The following is a 20,357-nucleotide window of genomic DNA, read 5'->3' as shown; positions in this document are numbered from 1 at the left end:
CCTGGGTTCCAGTTGCCATACTGTCCAGCTGTCCTAATCTGGCAAGGACAGTCCCAATTAACTCTTGCCATCCCACTTTTTCAACTGATTTAAAAATGTCTCAGTTTCTATTTCCTCTTCCTACTTTCTCCCTTGATCTTCAGCCTACTTCAATTGCTGCAATTGAGTTCAAAATATAGTAGTCTATACTCAGCTAACTGAACAGGTAGGAGAGAAAATGAGGGGGTGGAATCTTGTCCTTCCCAGTAAACTCAGGCAAAAGCAAAGTGCTGCTGCCTCTTCTGGGTTGTCTGTTGTTGTTCATTAATAACTGTTTCCATCCTGACTACATGTTGCTTGGCCAAATATGTCCCAGGTTTGATCTGTGAATGTTGAGAGGCATAAGTTGTAACAATAGTTTATGCAGCACTTTTAGCGTGAACAAAACTTCAATTATTCTTAACATTGCTCCTGGGGTAGAGCTTCCTTTTGCTGTCTAGTTCTTCAAAGCTAAGAACATCCTTCACCAGGATGCTGGCATCCAGAACCTGTTTGAAAAAAGTGCTTCTTAGAATTTCCAGATCCACAAATAGGACAACTTTTGATGTATCAGACGTAATGAAAACCAACTCCTTTTTAATTAATACTTACTCTAAGTTCATCTCCCAGCCCAAAAAGTTGAGATGGAAGATTTTCCTGTTTGCAGAGTCCATACCTGATTGGATACATACCTAATTTCAGGTGTCTAGAGTTTAGTCTTGGAGCTATGGTGGAGACAGACAGGCTCACCTCATTCTTTGATTAGTGTACAGAAATCTTTTTCTTCATTTTGGACTTCAGATTTGGACATGGGTTGCTGATCATCCAAAGAGAGAGTTCTCTTCCTCCTCCTAGCTATTTGACTAGGAATGGATCTGAAGGATATTGCTTCTTGAGGCTGAGAAAGAAATGGTGTATTCATCCACCCAAGACAAGGTGCATAGTGCATTAAAAGCAATGCAGTAAAATAAAATCATAAAACCACTATGTGGTATAATTATAACAGTAACAAACTGGATAACATTTATCTGTTACTTTATGAAACTCCATCTCTCCTGTGTGAGCTGGCCGCCTCATTCTGCCTAGCAGCCCACCCTGTACAGGCTCAGTGCCCTGTGTGATCTTATTTGTGCTGAAAGTGAAGTAAGAGGAAAACAAGCTGTCTTCCACAATGACTGAGTCATTACCTCCAGGCAAGAAAACTAGCTTGTAGCTCCAGAGTCCACTTACTTAGACTCAAAGGAAGGAGTGGAGAATGATGGCAGCATCCCATTGATCTGATAGGAAGTGTGTACAACTGGTTTTCCTCACAAGGCAGCTGAAGCATGATTATTTTTTACACTTTTGTGAACGTTAGGCCATTGTAATTATTTCCCTACTGTGGATGGGATGTTGACTCAATGGTCAAGTCCATGCAGGCCATAATGCTGCAGAGGTAGCCCAAACTATTCTGCCCTCAAAGCTGTCCCCAACATCCTCTAGTTACCTTGAGCACTCTGTTGCAACACCGGGCATCCGTTTACACACACATCCCACTGTGATACTTGGTGAGGCTGCCACACTTTTTCAGTACAATCCTACGCAGTTACTCAAGGACTGCAGCCTTAAACAGTGCATTACTGTATATCATCCTAGCTTCTGAAGAGCCCTTGTTTGTAGCAGACGAGGAGATATAGCAGAGATGCTTGGGCAATTATGGAAACTGTGGTCCCCCCCCCCCTCAAAGTGTCCTTTCTAAGCTCAGAGATTTAGTAGTGAGAAAAATTCTGCCTGCTGAATTCTTTCTTATGTATATTCTCCAACTGTCCTGATTTAGCAGGGACAGTCCTGATCAATCCTCTGTTATCCCATTTTCTCAGTTACTTTTAAAATGTATCTGTTCCTCTCTCCTTTTTCCAATGCTTTCTTACTTTAGCTGCTGAAAACTGAGTTCAAAGTGCAAAACTAGTTTAGACTCCATTAGTTCAGCTAGAAAAACAGAGAGGGATGGAGCCTTGCCCTTTGTAGTAGGCTCAGGCAAAAGCAAACTGTTACAGCCTTTCCTAGCTTATGTATTCCCCTTTGCTACCAGCTTCTGCCATCATGACCATATTCTGATGTTGCTTGGCCCTATGTGTCCTAGTTTTCATCTGTGAAATGTTGGAGTGTATCTTATTCTAAAATTATTCTCAAAACTCAGAAGTCGTTTCTCATACCAAACCTGGCAGCAGCAGTAGAGACTGAGTTCTCAATGCACCCAATAAGCTTCTGACAAATTGTTAGCATGCTCCCTTCATGAGATAAAATGTCCTTGTATAACATGTGCCCCTTGACCTGATATCCTTTTTAAAAAATCCTGTCATTATATCAGTAAGCAGTGACTCACTGACTATGAAGAGTAAATGGTGTTTAATTTGAAGCCAAGTGACCTTTGCAAGTGAATACTACTAGAAAAGGGGGAGAGAAAAGAAATAAAGCTTTAAAAAGTCCAGCCACCCTGTCATGTTAGAGGCATATCAGGAACTCAACAGGAAGACAAGCCTATTGACTGGATAGCCTTATCTCCTTTAGAAAAGCCCTTTAGTCGCATAGGAAGTATTAGAGCAAGCAACCACGAGTACTTCTTTGCCCGCCCACCCAACAGGATAATCTACCCAATTAAGTGGCTTATTTGTTTGGCTTGTGGACTCACACTCCCCACACAAGAGCCAAGTGGGTTCTGATAATGAGTACATATAATTTCTTCCAACTGATTGAGCCAGAAGCACCATGATATCTAGAAATTCCTAAACAATTCTTTGAGTGGTTTCCTTGGAACAGCCTGATATGGCACCTCCAACCTGCTCTGCCTTTTTGTTACCACTTGGTAAAAAAAAATTCCTGTTTTTGCCACCACCTGAATTTTATTGTTTATTCACACATTTACTGTGTACAGTAGAAACAAGTAAAGGATTACAACTTGAGTATCTCTTATCCAGAATTCCAAAATCCAAAATACTCCAAAATCCAAAATTGTCCACATGGGTGGCTGAAATAATTACACCTTTACTTTCACAAACTTTGTTTCATGCAAAATAAAAATATTATGTATAAAATTACCTTCAGGCTACATGTATAAGGTATATGAAACATAAATGAATTTCATGTTTAGACTTGGGTCCCATCGCCAAGATATCTCATTAGGTATATACAAATATTTCAATTTAAAAACAACAACAAACAAACAAAATTTAAAGCACTTCTGGTCCCAAGCATTTCAGATAAGGGAGATTCAACCTGTAATTTAAAATGTTCCTGCTTGACATAACCTGATTAAACCTCTGGCCTGGCTAAAGTCAGTGTCTCTGTGAAGTGGATCAGTGTATTGTTAACAGAAAGAGGAGAGATTAGAGTTTGAAAATGTTACTTAATGGAAACTGGGAAATATTTTTGCCAAAATTCACCAGTCAACATGCCAGTAGCACAGCCATGGAAGTTGTATTCCAAACAGTTAGTTTTCCAAACTCTAGTTAAATCCTCTGCAAGCTAGCAATGTCAGAGACAAATTGATTTTAGTGGGTTGTTCTGGCACAAACATTTTGACTGCTTTTTTTAAATGTAACAGCTAGAGCATCTGGTTGTTCTTCCAATAGCTAAAGCTAAGTACACCATATAGTTGCTCTTGAGTCAACTGATTGAAATTAGTCAACCGTTGCTTTGTGATTATGTTAAATTAAAGGACAGCAAAACACAGCATGCCTTTTATTATACCTTGGAGCTAATTGCTTCAGCCTCTGAAAGAGTGCAAAGAAGAAAATCTATATTTGGAGCATTCTAAGTCTTTACTGCATAGGCCTCATCTCAGGTGGAACACCTGTATCTGGACAGTATAGTTTCAAAGTTCTCAGTACAAACCAAACAAAGCCTTGTACATTAGGAAAAAAAGCAGCCACACAGAAGAACTGTAGAGCCTTCTGGAGGATTGGAGGTATCTGTGTGTCTGTGTACGCATGAAGAGGCTTTTACACTAATATAAATGTAAATTCATGCTCAGAATGGAGGACATTTTGGAATTCCTCCTGGACAGAAGGATGACATGTAGGACATGCCCTGGAAAAGGAGGGTGTTTGGTCACCCTGCACTCATGTGACTCCTGATCCAGTGGTATGGTCTAGCCACAGGTTACCAGAACCACTGTGAGCTGGCACTGCACCAGCTCCTATTGGAGTTAACAACCTTTGCATGCCTGTGCTCATTTGCTGCAAATTTATGTCTGCAGGCTTCTTGTTTGCTTACTTTGCCTCACATGCTCTCTTCCTGCATTGCTCTAACCTTCAACCATTTTCTCGCCTCTCTTTCCTATTAGACCATAATTTGAGAGTTCCTGCATGGCAGGAGGTTGGACTGGATGGCTCTTGTGGTCTCTTCCAACTATGATTCTATGATTATGACCAAGTAATTTGTAAGCAAAACTACAAATGTATCTGTGGCTTGCATTTACAAAGAAGAGTAAGCTTATTTGACTTCTCTGATAGACCTTTTGGATGTCGGCATGGGACTGACTGTTGCTCAGCTTCTGATCTGCCAGTTTGATTATTCTGCTAGAGAGATCCATATCTCTCACATTTCCCAATACCCACACCCTAAATTTAGGAGTGTGGTAGGGTCTCCTTCTTTGGAGGTCTTTAAACAGAAGCTGGACAGCCATCTGTCAGAGGTGTTTTGATTGTGTCTTCCTGAATGGCAGGGGGTTGGACTGGCTGGCCCATGGGATCTCTTCTAGCTGTACTGGATTCTAAGATTCCCTGCTCAGTGATGGAAACCCACTGGATCTTTCATGAGTCACATACTCCCAGATCCAGAAAACCTCATGATAGATTCACCTTAGAGTCACCATAAATTGGAAACAACTTGAAGGCAGACAACAGCAACCACCACCACAACAAATTTCCATGCAAGTATGCACAGTGAACAGAAAGGAACCAACACATGCCCAAACAAACAGTAGTCAATCTACCTTTAATTTTTAAAAAAAGTTTTATATATTATTTTTTAAGGCAGAGAAGCCATTGAAAGCATGAAAAGCCTTCATGTTGCATGTATGTATGTATAAATTAAACTGCACCATTTCAGTGAAAGATTTTTTGTGACTATGGTTTAAATAGGGGCTTAATTCCTTACTTTTGGAGTTCAGCTTCCAGAATCCCCCACCAGCAGTTGTCATTCAAAAAATGAACTTTTCCAAAGCTCTGGTTAAAATGTTTCTATTTTTCACTCGCAGGTTAGCAGCTGTATCTACTGCCCTGTTCACACTTACCTGGGAGTAAACTGCTGGGGGTGACAAGCCCCACTGAACAAAGTAGGGCTTTCAGTTCTGACTAGCCAGGCAATGATTATAATTGCACTCTGCATGAATCAGGTCTGACTCTGCTTTACTGCCTTTGGGCAGACAAGGGAGTGGAACATATTTGGGTTTTCCCAGAATATCAAGCTTGGTCTTTAATCAGCCTCAATTTACTCAGGTTTACCTTAATACAAGTAGCAGAAACACAAGGGGTGGGTTGTGATATAGAATACAGTCAGAACAGTAAATAGTAGGTCCACATCCCATATCTGCTTTGCTCCCATCCTTACCCTCTGTGTGATAATCTCCATTGACACCACATGACTGCCAGTAATGTGACTGGGGACTTGTGCTAATGAGAGCTCATTGACAGGCCCTCATTCCTCCCATCAATGAAAAAGGACACTCTAATCGTGGTTAAGGACACAGCAGCTATGGGTCAGACGTGTCATTGTGTGATAAGTATTGCCAAAGCTGCTTTTTTCCAGATCTAATCATGCTTTAAAAATTGCATGTGATAATCTCCTACAAGTGGGAACAATAAAGTGGCTGCTTAAACATTGTAAGAGACCTGGTCCAGGATGGTGAGACAAAATTGTCATCTGTTCCTGTTTTACACTGAGAATTTAGACTGATGTACTGGCAAAACAACTTCCTCCACTGTCTCTGAAGGAAGTAGGTTAGTTTAGGGGTAGGCACTGTCACACATAAGACAGGGATGTAGCCAGGGGAGGGGATCTGGGGGTCCGGACCCCCCCGCCTTCCATTAGAAAAATGAATGGTGTGTGCTGCTGCGCCGCCGCACTCAAGCCCCATTATAATGGTGGCACTTAGTCTGGACCCCCCCCCCTTCCTAAAATCCTAGCTACGTCCCTGCATAAGAGTTCCATCCTCATAACATCTTCTCCACCACTTTCTCTCACCATCTCTCCAGTGGCAGTTACCAGAGCTAGCCTTCTCACCCTGCTTTAGTGGCAGGGTCAGCCTTGTTAGGTGTATAATTTCTGATCTTGTGTGCTATTTGCACATTGGAATAAATGGCAGGATAGGGCAGAGCTGATGGGGGGGAATATGTGGTGGTGAGGGATACAGCTCGCAGAATCTTGCAGCCAACATGACCAGTTGTGATCAAAGAAATAACTTTTCAAACCTGCGCTACAAGGTTATACATAAAAAGACTGCCCCCCCCCGTGAACTTTGCATCAGTCTGTTGACTGTACAGTGGAGAGAATGCACACATTAGGTTCATATGCTTAAAGATCTAGGTGTGTAAGTTGCTATGCATATGTTCATACCAATGTGTGACCCACCCAAGGGAAAGACAGAGATGTTGAAGGTGAAAGGGTGGGACAGCTGTGAGCCTGATTTCCACAGCATGGTGAATCTAAACAGTTGCTGAATTGGACTTGTGTTTGCTCATTTGATCTGATAAAGAGCATACTGCAAATCATATGAATCTTTACTATTATTCTGCAGAAATGAGTCAAGCTACATTTCTCAAAAGTTGAATTTACAGTCCAGTCCTATGTAAATTTATTAAGACATCAGCCCCACTGTATTCAGTGCAGCTCATATATGAGACGGCAGTCTCCATTTTTATTTGGATACAATAACTCTATCAGACAAGATAGTTAGAAGCAGCAGTTAAAAGCAAAGTATTTCCAGACTCTCAACACACATGCTTTGTTTCCAAACCAACGGCTTCCTATTCCAGCTATCTGATTGTAGCAGAAACAAGTCTTATGGCCTAGTAACCCCTCTCAGTTAAGGACATTCTACAACTATTCTGTATCATTAAACAGCAAATTCAGGATCTTTTTTTCCCCCTATGTATGGTTGTGAAAACTGGACAATGAAGAAACCTGATCGGAAGAGAAACAGCTCACTAGAAATGTGGTTCTGGAGGAGAGTTTTACTGGCATCCTGGACTGCCAAAAAGGCAAATAAATGGGTGCTAGAACATATCAAGGCTGTACTTTCCCTAGAAGTAAAATGCATAACCTCTTTTAGATTCAGTTATATTATGGCAGGAAAGTATGACCTCTGTCCTCCTTCATCTTTCTTTCTTTCTTTCTTTCTTTCTTTTTGTGCATTTCTCTGTCTGTCACTTGCTTTAATTCCACATGCACCACTGACTAGGAGATCCATCCTCCAAACAATGTACAAAAGGGCTTTCATGAACATGGTAACCTGAGCTGCCTGAAAACGTATATTCTTCTTAACCTCAATCACTGTCACTGGCTACCTCAGTATGGGGGGTAGGGGATCCAAGATAAATGTGCAAAACAAACAAAACAGCATATTTTTACAGCATTTGCAGTGAGAAGTAGCAATGTTATCAATGAAATAAAGAACAGGTCAAATAGTCAAATGGATGCTTCTATTTTATAATTCTAGGGTTAGAATAGAACTTGGTTCAACTCCTTGCTCATTGCAGGAGTATGTAATGAATGGTGCAACTATAGTATCCTTGACAGAAGGCAATCAGAAGACATAATAGGGTTGTAAGCTAAGTATAGTCCTAGAATGGTATAGTGGTTTGAGTGTTGAACTAGGACCCTGGGAGACCAGGGTTCAAATCCCCGCTCAGCCATGCAAACATACTGGGTGACCTTGGGCATATCATACTCTCTCAGCCTCACAAGAAGTCAATAACAAATCCCTTCTGAACAAATTACCAGGAAAACCCAGTGACAGATTCACCTTAGGGTTAGCATAGGTTAGCAATGACTTGAAGGCACACACAAAAATAACACTGAAAACAAAAACAAGCAGCTCATCATCAAAAAGACTGCAACATAGCTGGCAGGCAAACCTCTAGGGAAGGAATTCCCCCATTATGAAGCCACCACTGAAAAAGTCCAGTCCTCAGTACATCTACTGGTATACTGAGCATGGTGTTTTAAAAAATGTTCTCAAAACTGACATGCTTTACTTTAAATCAAAAGCAGTGACCACAATCCTCATTGGGTATAGAGCTTAGAAATACTACCTTTTGAGACAATGACTTCCAGACTCTTCCACCCAGCATGGAAATTTAAGGAGCTGTAGTCCAAAAGAGTAACTTTTCTGACATCTCTATTGCATGAAACACTATTGTAAAATCAATTAGTTAACAATACCTTAAAGTTTATGGAACCCTAGGCCTTTTAATTTAGTAGCTTCAAAGAGAACATTCTGAGCCATGAGTCCATGGTCCAAACAGGGGTCGGGATCTTTAGGCGCACTCAGCAGGCACACTGAGCAAGGTGTGTCTGATCACAACATACTCCAGAAATTACAGTACTGTACTTGATATTCCAGAAAGAAAGTAATGAAAAGTAAATTGGTTGCAAACAGGTTCATGGAGTCTGTTTCATGTTGTACATGTTGCTATTGTAGTAGGAGCTGCATCAGATTTCACTTTCCCTTTGAAAAAGGGACTGGCATTGTCATGCCAACTAAATTTGGTGTGTACAATCTGATACAGCATGGTGGCTCAGTATACAAGCATTGCAGGTATATTCAGGTCTTTTTACCAGCTTCATCTGCATGTCAGGATGGATCCTGTCACATCTGCTGTGCAAGTATCAGTCTGCAACAGCATATGCCTCCAGATAATGTTATGTGGAGAGTTTTGGAACACAGCCCTTATTTCTGACATGCATTTCCAGTGGTTTTGCCTGCCTGTCATCCTTGCCTTCAGCACTGAGGATGGAACACTGGAAATGGCCTGAATATCCTATTAATAGGCCCCGTTATCACTTCTGTTCTGCAGTTAAGCAAGTACAATATGCTAAATGAATCTATCCAACCAACCATTCTCTTGGCTTTCTGCCTAATTAGAAACATGACTATGATGAACAACTTCCTCTTAAATGTGCTTTGATGTTGTGTTTCCATAAACACATAGAAACAACACATACAAGGAAGAAGCTAGAGATTGACTAATGGTTCATTGAGGCTAGAAGCTCATACACACTTCACTGGGAAGAAGTCACACTAAATTCACTAAGACATTTCAGAGAGGCGGGATGCATCTAGGCTTGTGCTGTCAGACACCAAAAGTTTGGGAGATTTGCAAGGCCATTCACTTTCAAAATATTAATTTATTACTAATTGGTGTGTAGGCTGTAGGAAGTGGTGAGCGAAGATAATGCAACAGTGCCAGGCAGAGAGAAAGGCAGAATGAAAGAGTCCTCTCTGCTGTTGTTGTTTAGTTCAGACTCCAATCGGGTGGTTCATACAATTACTCAGGTCAGCTCAGATCAGTAATGGCCTGGTTCCACTCAGATTCAGATCCAGCAATCATTTGGATTATCCAAACCCTTATACTTGAATATAATTGGAAATAAACAAATGGCTATAGTTTCCCTCTGATCTTTCAGACTAATTTCAGGTACATTAACCCCTTGGGATGACATATCCAGAGGTAGCTGTGTTAGGCATACAGCAAAGTACAATAACATCCCAAATCAACAAAACAGTGATACCAAAATTCACAAAATACATCATGCAAGCTTTGGAAGGATAGTAAGCTTGCCCAAATGTCAGTCAAATAGGCTGAATGGGTGGGAGAACTGTGTAGCACCTCACAGAAGTGGATGGCATTTTCAGGCACAACTGCTCCTTCTAAGAGGATTGTGCTTACCAAGATTGAGAACAATCAATACAAGAATTTTTTTGCAAGAGGAGCCTTGTACAAAAAACATTTGCATGTTTTTAATGCATCAGTTCATCAAGATGCTTTTGTTTCATTTTGTTTTTCTTGTTTCAGAAAAGAAGAAATTATTATGAAGATGACATGCAGCGTGAAACATATATATTGCTTTTGCACAAATCTTTGACCACCTAATTGCCCTGTTTAATTCAGTGCCAGCTTCTCTCACAAAACTGTACCTGCTTTGTGCATCTGGAATTTGACTTATTTGATTGTTACTCCAGATAGTTATTTTTCTCAAAGCCATCTTATCTAGAATGCAGAAGAAAATTAGCCAAGGACATTAGGGACCAATTCATAACTCCCTTTTTCTTCTTTTCCTTTTCCTTTTTTGCAAGTGTACTGTATATATTGGTTTCGGAAATGTCAGCAAAAGAGCAGTGGTTTCATTAACATCCTTGCCCTAGGCTAATTTATATTTCTTATTTATGTTATACATGTCATCACCTTGGCTCAAGAAATTAAATAAGCAGTTCTGCTTTGGTACTGCAAAAAAAAAAGAAAAACCTTCAGCGATCGTTTAAAGCTATTTATAGGCCACTTTCTCATTTTGCTCTCACCCTTCTGACCATTTGCATTTGACACAAATAAAGATGAGACATTTAGGGTGGTAGGACAGCTTAGAGGGCCAAGAAAAATTTCTGCTGGGATGCAGAGTGAATGTTGTAGCAGCTGATTGCTTGATTTGGATATGGGAGTGAATCATATGGCTGCTGAATCAATTTGGCTTGTATGAATTACCTAGTTTTTCATCTTGTTTATTGGTTGGGAATGGGACTGACCCTACATCTAGCCAAGGCTAGTCCAAAGCATTTCATAGCCTGATGAAACAGAGCAGCAAGTGTTTTCCTCCACTCAGCCAAGTCAAAGTGCCTAGTATTCAAAGCCAACCAGAATGTTTGGGCACATAAGAGATGAGATCCCAGAAGCAGTTATTCCCATTCCTGACACAAAAAGATAAAATGAGAAGTTAATAAGATATACAAGCATAAGTCCAAAGTGTGCCTTTATTTCTTTTTCTGGTTGTTGTGGAGGTTGGTATGCTCTTCCTCTACAATAAGAGGGTACAATAGGAGGGTGACCAGACATCCTCCTTTTCCAGGACATGTCCTACTTTTCAGTCTTCTGTCCAGGAGGAATTCCAAAATGTCCTCCATTTTGAGCATGACCAAGAAGCAAAAAGACATCCCTCATCTAATGAACCAACTGGCCTGTTTAAAGCTGCAAACTGAGAAGCTGGACAAACCTGAGTAGAACCAGCCAATCTCAACCCATGAAATGTTGTGGAGCAGGGCTTCTGAAGGAAAGGGCTACAACCCAAATGTTTAAAGAGTTGGTTAAGACAGTCAGGAACAGTGAGGGCTGGTTAAGGGGAAGGGAATGAAGAAGATCTGAGTTGAATTTTAGGAAGATGAGGCTACAGAAGGAATTCAAGAAGGAGTATTATAGTACTTGGAAACTAAGGTTTTACAGTGTGGAACCGGTATAAGGTTAGATGGTTATCTTATTTGTTATATAATAAATTTTTACTGGTTTTATTTTCTACAACTGTGTCTCATTGTATTCATTTAATAATTTATAAGAACTATTCATATTTTGCCACACTGCATGTACAATCAACACAACCACATGTCCAGGATAGTGGTCACCTTGAAGCCCAGGTACCAGATCCAGTTGGGATCTAGATGATGAAAGGGCAAGCTGACTGATAGGAGTCCAAGGACTGGAGCAGTAGGGCCAAGCTGTATCAAGATTAAATCACAAAAGCCTACTTTATACCTGTTACACTTTGTGTATACTTAAGATGTTTGGGTTGAACTAAACAGTAGTAGAGTGGTGCTCATACAATGCTACTGCTAGCAAAAAGGAAGAAAAGTTTCCCTTCTTTCTGGAACAACCCACATCTGCTGAAAATCTGTTCTCAGAGGGACTCTCTGAAAGGGAGGAGATAGCAGGGATGCACAGGAGAAGTGGGTGTCCCAGTGGCATCACTAGGGTTGGTGTCACCCGGTGTGGTAACTCATGATGTCAACCCCCCCCCCCCATTGATCTCCTCCCATTTCACAACAAACACAATCCAATGAGGAAGCATGCCAGGCTTTCTCAATATTTGAGAGCCAATTTACGTGCACTTCCTCAACGTTTGGGAGCCGATTTACCAGTGCTTACCCCATGGCAAGTGCTGGTATGAATATCTCTATTGAAGGCAAGGTGGTGGTGGCTGGTCTGACAGGGAATGCTGAGGTGCATCTGTGATGGCCTCAACAGGCGTCCATCATACCTGCTCTTGCTCAGGAGGAAGATCCACGATGCCTTCCCATTTTGCTATTTTGCCTTGGCATAGCTGGCCATGTGTCTCCAAAGGTGGCACCAGGTGAGTAATGGGGCAGGGGAGACCAGGGAAGAGGAATGAAGACATTTTCCAGAGGGGGCTTCTATGGGGTCCAGCCTTTGCTTTTCTGCATGGAGAAGCTAAGCATTGACAGCAGGGGGGTTGTATTGTGTTGTGAACATGCCTGTGGGCTTCCCAATTGCCACAACAGCTGCCTCCCCCTTGAGACGTATAGCCATGGGATGACACCATGAGGATCACTGGGGTGACACCAATCCTAATGATGCTGCTGGGGAGATGTGCAAATCATATTTTCAAAATGTGTGAAATGATTTTTGTTAAACAACTTCCATGTTAGTTAGAATCTAAAATAGTTACAGGCATTTTTTAGGAGGGTCGTTTGAATGCTGTATTAGGTCCTTTGTGGGAACTGCACAGAAGCAGAGCTTGGAAATCTTACTGTTTAGGATTACAAGTCTCAGGGGATACTGGGAGTTATAGTCTGAAACTTTTCCCAAGCTTTGCAGAATAGTAATTATTTAATTTACAGATGTGAAGAATCCCTCCAGATGCATAGCTTTTTCTTTCAATGCTTTTTTTTTTTTGCAACAGGATCATTAAACCAGTTCTTTAATTAAATCAGGCCTGAGCATCACAATTTTTCTTTTTAATTTGCTGAACCTGCCTTATTTGGCTGGAGCTGCTAGCATGGCTCAATAAGCAGTGTTCAAACTATGGATCCGCTTGCTTAAAATAACCTCAAAAAGTCACTGTGCATAAGAAAGAGAGAGAGAAAGAGAGATTTTCCAGGAAACTGCATTCTTCAGAGGTTGATTAATATTCCATTGCTCAATTTTCCCCCCAAGATGTGTTTTAGTCAAAAGTATATGCATATTTTAAAACCTCCAGTGTATGTTGCAAATCACTACACCATTTCTGAACTCCTTAAGATCTGTTCATTAATTGTAGCTGTGCTTCCTCTAGCATTAGGGAATCATGAGAGGTTTTGACAGAGGTGCACTGATTCAGATTTTAGTGGGAATGGAAGGAACAGGATGGAAGAGAAATTTCTAGTTCAACAGGATTTAAAGGGCCATCCTTGAAAACACTTGCAATTTGAATTGTAAAAACCAGTTTGTTTGGAAAGCTTTTCTTACACTGCTATAACACCTGCTGTGATGTGTCACCTTTGGCTCATCCCAAGGGTCTTCTGGCTGGGTGTGAATTTTCAACTTCTCTGTCAGACTGCAAGTAGGAGAATCTGGGAAGTGCATGGAGGGTAATACAGGGGAGGGGAGAAAGTGGGAGAAATGGGTGAAAATCACACCTCTTCCATCCCATATATGTACCCAGTTGAGGCAGCTTGAGCTCATATTAGAGTCAATTCACTTCCAAGAACTCCATGCCTTCCAACATTTCATAGATGCAAACCAGGCTAGGTGTGGCCAAGTGACATCAGAGTGTGGTCAAAATGGCAACAGTTAATAATGAGGAAGAAAGCAAAAGCTAAGCGAGGTTGTAGCAGTTTGCTTTTGTCTGAGTCTACAGGGAAGGACAAGTTTCCCTTCCCTTCCTCTCCTTTCCCACTAATGAATTAGTTTAGAGAAAACTAATTTTGCATTTGAACTCATTTCAAGGCCAAGCTGCCAGGTGCACACTCCTTGGACTAGCAAAATGGTTGGCTGGTGGCATCACTTGCTGCCCCTCACTCCTGGCACCTTCTTCCCCCGCGAGCAAGAGCCGTCACTTCTTTAACCAGCTTCAAAATGGAGCTGAAGACCATCCTGTTCAGAGAAGCGTTCCCAGGCATTGCATAATTGTCACTTGCTATTTGATGTTCTTTTGCTGCCTGTTTTATTGAATCATTTCCTGTATTGCCATGTATTTTATATGTATTATCCTACTAGAGAGGCAGGCTAGCTCCAACAGGCCTCCCTGGTAGAAGATTAACCATCCATTAAGAAGCCAAGCCCTCCCTCCAGTCCATCTCCCCTGATCCAGGCCTCGGAGGTAGAGAAGAACTGCTGGACCTCATCCCCTTCCCCACCACCACTCCCTTCTCCTTTTGTGTTGTGTCTTTTTAGATTGTAAGCCTGAGGGCAGGGAACCGTCCAGTTGAAAAGATTGTATGTACAGCACTGTGTAAATTTACAGCACTTTATAAATAAAGGTTAATAATAATAATAACAATCCCTGGAGAGGGGGAGCATGAAGACTGTGTGCCTGCCAGTCGGGCACCACCACCACACCTCCTGAAAATTGAGGTTGCCGTGGGCACATCCACACAACAGTCTCAAGTTTCAAGAGGGGGATCATGAAGAATGCACACCTGGTAGCCAGGCGCTGCTGCCACTGCTGCTGTCACCATTCTCTTTCAAAGCAAGTGTGCATACAACAGTCTCAAGACTCCGGGGATTGTGGCAAGGCCCAGCTGCTAGGCACACACTCTTAGTCCATAGAGATTGGAACACAGACCAAACCAAGGTTTGGGGGGGGTCTCCCAATCAGAGTCCAGGCAACCAAAGAAACACTGATTGCTACACAGCTGATAGCCAGCAGTTAATGAGCAAACACTGTCATAGAGCAGCTTACAGTTCAGCGCTTACTTTACACAAAATATAAGCTTTAAGTTCCAAACAGAGTTTAGCAATGTCTAAGTCAGGTCAACAGCACTCAGAGTCAACAAACAAAGTCCAGGTCAGGCTCAGAGTTCAGGAACATGATATGGAGCCAGGTAGGGCTGGGAATTTTATAGCTCAGTACCTCAGCACAGCTGCTTCCTATAAATCCTCTGAGATCTCAAGCCCTCTCTTTGTTGTCTCCACTTGATGAAGGTAGGTAGGTAAGTGGTCTATATCTGAATGGACAGGACTTTCTGCTAGAGCTGGTACTGCACTCGCATCTGTCTCCGAGACATGTGGCTCTGGAACCTCCTCTTGCTCTGGTTCAGCAGCAAGTCCATGCCCATGTTCTGGAAGCAGGGCATGATCCATGGAGGGGGTCTTAACTCAGTCTATACTCCTATCTCTATGGGCTAAAGAACCCAAACAAAACACCACTTCCATCTTGGAAAGTGGGGAGAAAAGCAGCCACAGCAGGGCAATTGTAAACTTCAGAACAATCAAATCCGCAGAAGTTAAACCAACTAAAGTCAAGGGTCAACTGTAAAGCTACTTTTACATGTTTCAGATTGAGTTTATGTTTTCTCTTACTTCTTTCTCTGGTTGACTATGTGGGGATGGGGGGTGAGTGACACCGGTTCAGCGTCTACTTTGACAGTTTGATTACTTTGCTTGAGAATTCCAGTACTATCCCTCACATTTCTTAACAGCATGCACCTACTTCAGAATGCTTCCTTTGGAGCATTACTGATCAACAAGGCAGAAAAAGGTTTGGGACTCCAGCGAGGTTATTTTTGAGAGGAAATCACCTTCTCTGATGATAGACCTCCCTTTCTGCAGGCAGACATCTGCTGTATTGTGTGCAGATGCCCTCTCCTAGGTCCACAGGATTATAGCCTTAATTTCAAAAGAGGAGCCTTTCCAAATAAGAGGGGATTACATGTAAGAAGTTGAGAGGGAGATTCTGCATGAGATTTTTTTCCCCAAGATGCTTAGATGTCAGTTGAAATGATGATAATAGGAGTTTAGAAAAAGTTTGCAGATTGAGAAAGTTTTGAACAAGAGGTTTGTAGTTACTGAGCAAAGTCAAGTAAGCTAGAAACTGTAATTAAATGGAAGACATGAATGAATGAATCGCTAAAGATATTATTTAAAACACACTAAGCATTTCTTTAAATATATTGCAATCAAGAAATTATCTGGGAAGACAAACAGATTGCTAGATTAAAATGTGTGATGAAATTACTGAGAGAAGATAGACACCAGAGAAGCTGAACAAATCCTTGACATCTTTCTTTACTGGGAAGATTTGGATGGATACTGACTCCTGAACCATTCCACCACTACTACCCCCATCCCACATACACACAAGGAAGATATCTTAAAAATCAAAACAAATTGAAGTGACAAAATATGAATTTCTTTGGCTGACAAATTAGAATGTCACCAGGTCCATATCACTATACATAATGATCCTTTAAAACTAGATATAAAATGTCTCATGTTATTAAAATCAGCTTTCTGCTTTTTAATTCTATGAGAGCTAGAGAGCAGCCAGTGTAATGCCAAGTGAAGGAAGATCACTGTGCTGGATAGATCAGTGAAAACAGAGTGAAAGGGGAAATTCCAAATGAAAGGAATGGAAGAAAGTAATTAAAATGAACCAGAATGCCTTTATATGAGGGCAGGCAACTGTGGAAGGTTAGGGGGCCATATTAGTCTCCCCAGGAGACCTTGGAGGGTTATGTCACACAATGCACCTGCTCCTGAAAATCAAATGTTATGCCCCCAAATGCCTTCTAGGGGACAAAGGAGTCTTCTTGGGTCATTCTGTGCCCAGGAGAGACCTTTATAAAAAAAACAACAACAACCCAACAACACTCCCTGTTTGGTTTCTCTTTTTAAAAAAGGCCTCTCTTAGCCGACACTGGGCCAGGGTGGGCCCATAATGTGATGGAAATGCTCCCTACACTTCCTAAAGGGCCTACCTATAAGGAAGAACAATTTGATTTGCATCCTGTGTGTCTCTCAACGCTCCATCCCCTGCTACCCTTTTTATTCAGTGAGCTGGATGGATCTACGAAACCGATTCTCTGATTTGGAGGAGAATCCCCACCTCATTCACCAGAGTCCTCCAAATCTCTTTATATCAGAAACCACCATAGAGACAGCACATAGGGAAATCCGTCCAGCTAACCTAGTTGTATATGGCAAAATGTGGATCCAAGCTAATATATTTACATATCCTCCAACCATCCTGATTTGGCAGAAATCATTCCAGTTTATCCTGTGTCATCCTACTTTTTCCAGCTGCTTTTAAAATGTCCCAATTTATCTCTCCTACTCCCATTTTCCATCTTTGCAGCCTATTTCAAGAGTTGCAAACACAGTACAAAATGCAAATGTAATTTGTACTCTATTAATTCAGCAGGAGGGAGAGGAGCGGAAGGGTGGATTCTTGCACTTCCCTGTAGGCTCAGGCAAAAGCAAAGTGCACCAACCTCTCCTAGCTTGTGTTTTCTTCCCCAATAATAACTTTGCCATCTTGTCCACACTTTGATGTTGGTTGGCCACATGTCCCAGTTTTCATCCATGAAATGTTGTAGGGCAGTGATGGTGAACCTTTTCGAGGCTGAGTGCCCAAACTGTAACCCAAAACCCACTTATTTATTTCAAAGTGCCATGTCCCTCTGGCTTTCTAGTAACAAACTTTGGCAAACTCTGTGCTGGGGCGACAGCACATGTGCCCACAGAGAGGGCTCTGAGTGCTACCTTTGGCACGTGTGCCATAGGTTCGCCCTCACTGTTGTAGAGTATGTATTCAAGTCCTTTCTAATTACATATACAGTGTGTCTGCATCACATGCGGGTGCGCCTTATGCGGCTTTCAGCATATGCTGAAAGCCGTGCTAGAAAAAGCCCTCACGTGCCTCAGAAGAAGTAATAGGGTGCGCATCCATGGCATGTGTGTCATGCCGCACCGTGAGCAAGATCCCCATTATTTCTACATAATACATACGCTGGACTTCCCTTATGCTGTGGGGTCTGGAACAGATCCCCGTGTAAGGGAAGGGCTCACTGTATTCCTAAAGTCATAATAAGCATTTACTGTATCATGTGCACAGCTAAAAAAATTCATTCCTATATATTTCCTTCCCCTGCCCCGCCCCCCAAAACTTTGGCCTTTTTAGTTAACTTTGTCCTAGTTTTTTGGGATTTTTTTCTTTCTTTTTGTTTAAATGTGTCTTGATTTTATTAGATTTCCTACTTCCTCTGCAACACTGGTCTTATTTTTGGCCCTGAAAAAATTGTCAGTGTGTATGGCATACATCTTACTCTTGGGATCCATTAATTTGCCTTTGAAGATGTTCCATTTCCATTTATCAGACTCTTTGCAGCCGTTGCCTCATGGGATCACATTCCATTCTGTCTATTTTGGACTTCTTTCCCTGATGAAATTCAGGGGCTATTATTTGCCTCTTTATGATCTCACTATTTGTAAATCTGACTCAATAAAACCTGCTCATTGTTCCTCATAAATCCCCCGCCCCTGTTATCAGCATACTCTGCACTATTCAAAACAAAGTGAAGGATGTTAAAAATTTAATATGGGAACTCATCAGAAAACCATCAGTTATTGGGGGGGGGGGCTCTAAATCAGTCTTCAGAGAAGAAGCCATTTTAGACTGTTGCAACAAAAACAGGAACCTTCTTGTGGCAACAAAAACAGGAACCTTATTATGGCCAAAGCTTTTGTGGACTAGAAAACTTGCCCTAAATATGGTCAATCACACCTCCAGAAGTTTTGTATTTTAGGGATAAACTATTGTAGGTGCAATGGAATTGCAAGTGACATCATTGCCATCTTTGATGACAAGTTCTGCATTTGAACAATAAAAATAAAAGTCTATTTACCAGTTTTGTTGGCATGTTACGAACACTTGAACATTGACCAGTTGCATGTTGTTTATCATGGTTTTGTTAAACCATTGCAACAAAGCAAAGTGTCATGCTAACATATAATTTCAATGGAACAACGTTGTTTACAAATAAAGTATGCTGAGATGCTTGGATACTGATTTAAATCTGAATATTCTCATTTAGAGCCAGCAGTGTAGTGGTTTGAACATTGGACTATGACTACTTTCAAATCCCTATTCAGCCATGGAAACCCACTGGGTGGCCATTCTAGCTTCCCTAGGGAAGGAGTCCCAACATTTAGGAGCAGCAAGCAAGAAGCACTATGTTCCCATCAAACATAGTGAGACACAAAGAGGGCCTCTCCTGCAGATCTTAGAGCTTGAACAGGCTCATATAAGGACATGATAGCCCTTTAGATCATCTAACTGTATATCCTGTCTGAAGCCCCAGAGAGCCACTGCCAGTCAGAGGAGACAATAGTGGGCTAGCTGGATCAATGATGGGATCTTCCTGTATTCCCATGTTCCAAAGAAGGGTGTTGACAAAGGGTGTTGACAATGGTGTGTTTGAAATTACTAGCTTTTCTTTTCTTTATTTGCTGGAAAATACCCTTAAACTATTAGCAACACAATCTTATATGATTTGGGTTCAAAAACTAGTTCTGCTGGGTTTTGATGGGGCTTACTCCCAGGTAAGTCAGGTGTTTCAAGTCTGAAACACTCGGGCTCAAAAGGACTTAATTTTAGCTGAGTTATGCCTGAGTTAAATGATATCAAGTGTACATTTAAGCCTATTGATAAAAAGAGGCATCCTCTAAAGAAAAGAATGCATAAAGATCTATGCCTTTCTATGCATTTGTTTTTGAAATGCTTTCTATAGAGGGAAAAGTGTTTACCGCTAACAATTCTGAATGCCTAAGATAGTCTGCCAGCATAATGACCTGCCTGTTTACCTTCCTACCTTGTATTCATTCATGCCTCTCTAGAGACATTTGGAGAAGAGGATGAAACATTTGTGCTTAGATTGTGTGTGCCGTTGTAGACACCAGACCTCCCAATGTGTGCTGACTCTCATATTATATTACAGCTCCACTTAGTTTTGTTTTGTAAACATGTAAGCCTTGATAGGTACCATGAGTGGGTTGGGGGGAAATGTGTTCCAGTATGTAGTAAACAGGAGGTTGGTTGGTTGTGAAAAGGTGTGTGAGATGAAGGGAAGGAAGAGAACAATAGAAGGGGGAAGGAAAAACATGGCTCGCAGAGGTAACATTCCATTAACAAGCAACATTCTCACCAGCTGGCATGTTATGTTGTCTTTCACAGGCTTCAAGAGGTGGGTATTATGGGTAGAAAATAGACATTTAATGACTGGGTGAGCTTGTCAACTGGTTCACTACATTATTCACAACTGGAAAAGTATAGTGAGCCCATGGTCTCTGATGGGATTCGGCTCCAAGACCCTCTGT

The sequence above is a fragment of the Sceloporus undulatus genome, chromosome 1, assembly GCF_019175285.1.
Source record: "Sceloporus undulatus isolate JIND9_A2432 ecotype Alabama chromosome 1, SceUnd_v1.1, whole genome shotgun sequence".
In the NCBI taxonomy this organism is placed as follows: domain Eukaryota; kingdom Metazoa; phylum Chordata; class Lepidosauria; order Squamata; family Phrynosomatidae; genus Sceloporus; species Sceloporus undulatus.
Note: the sequence above shows the minus strand (reverse complement) of the source record.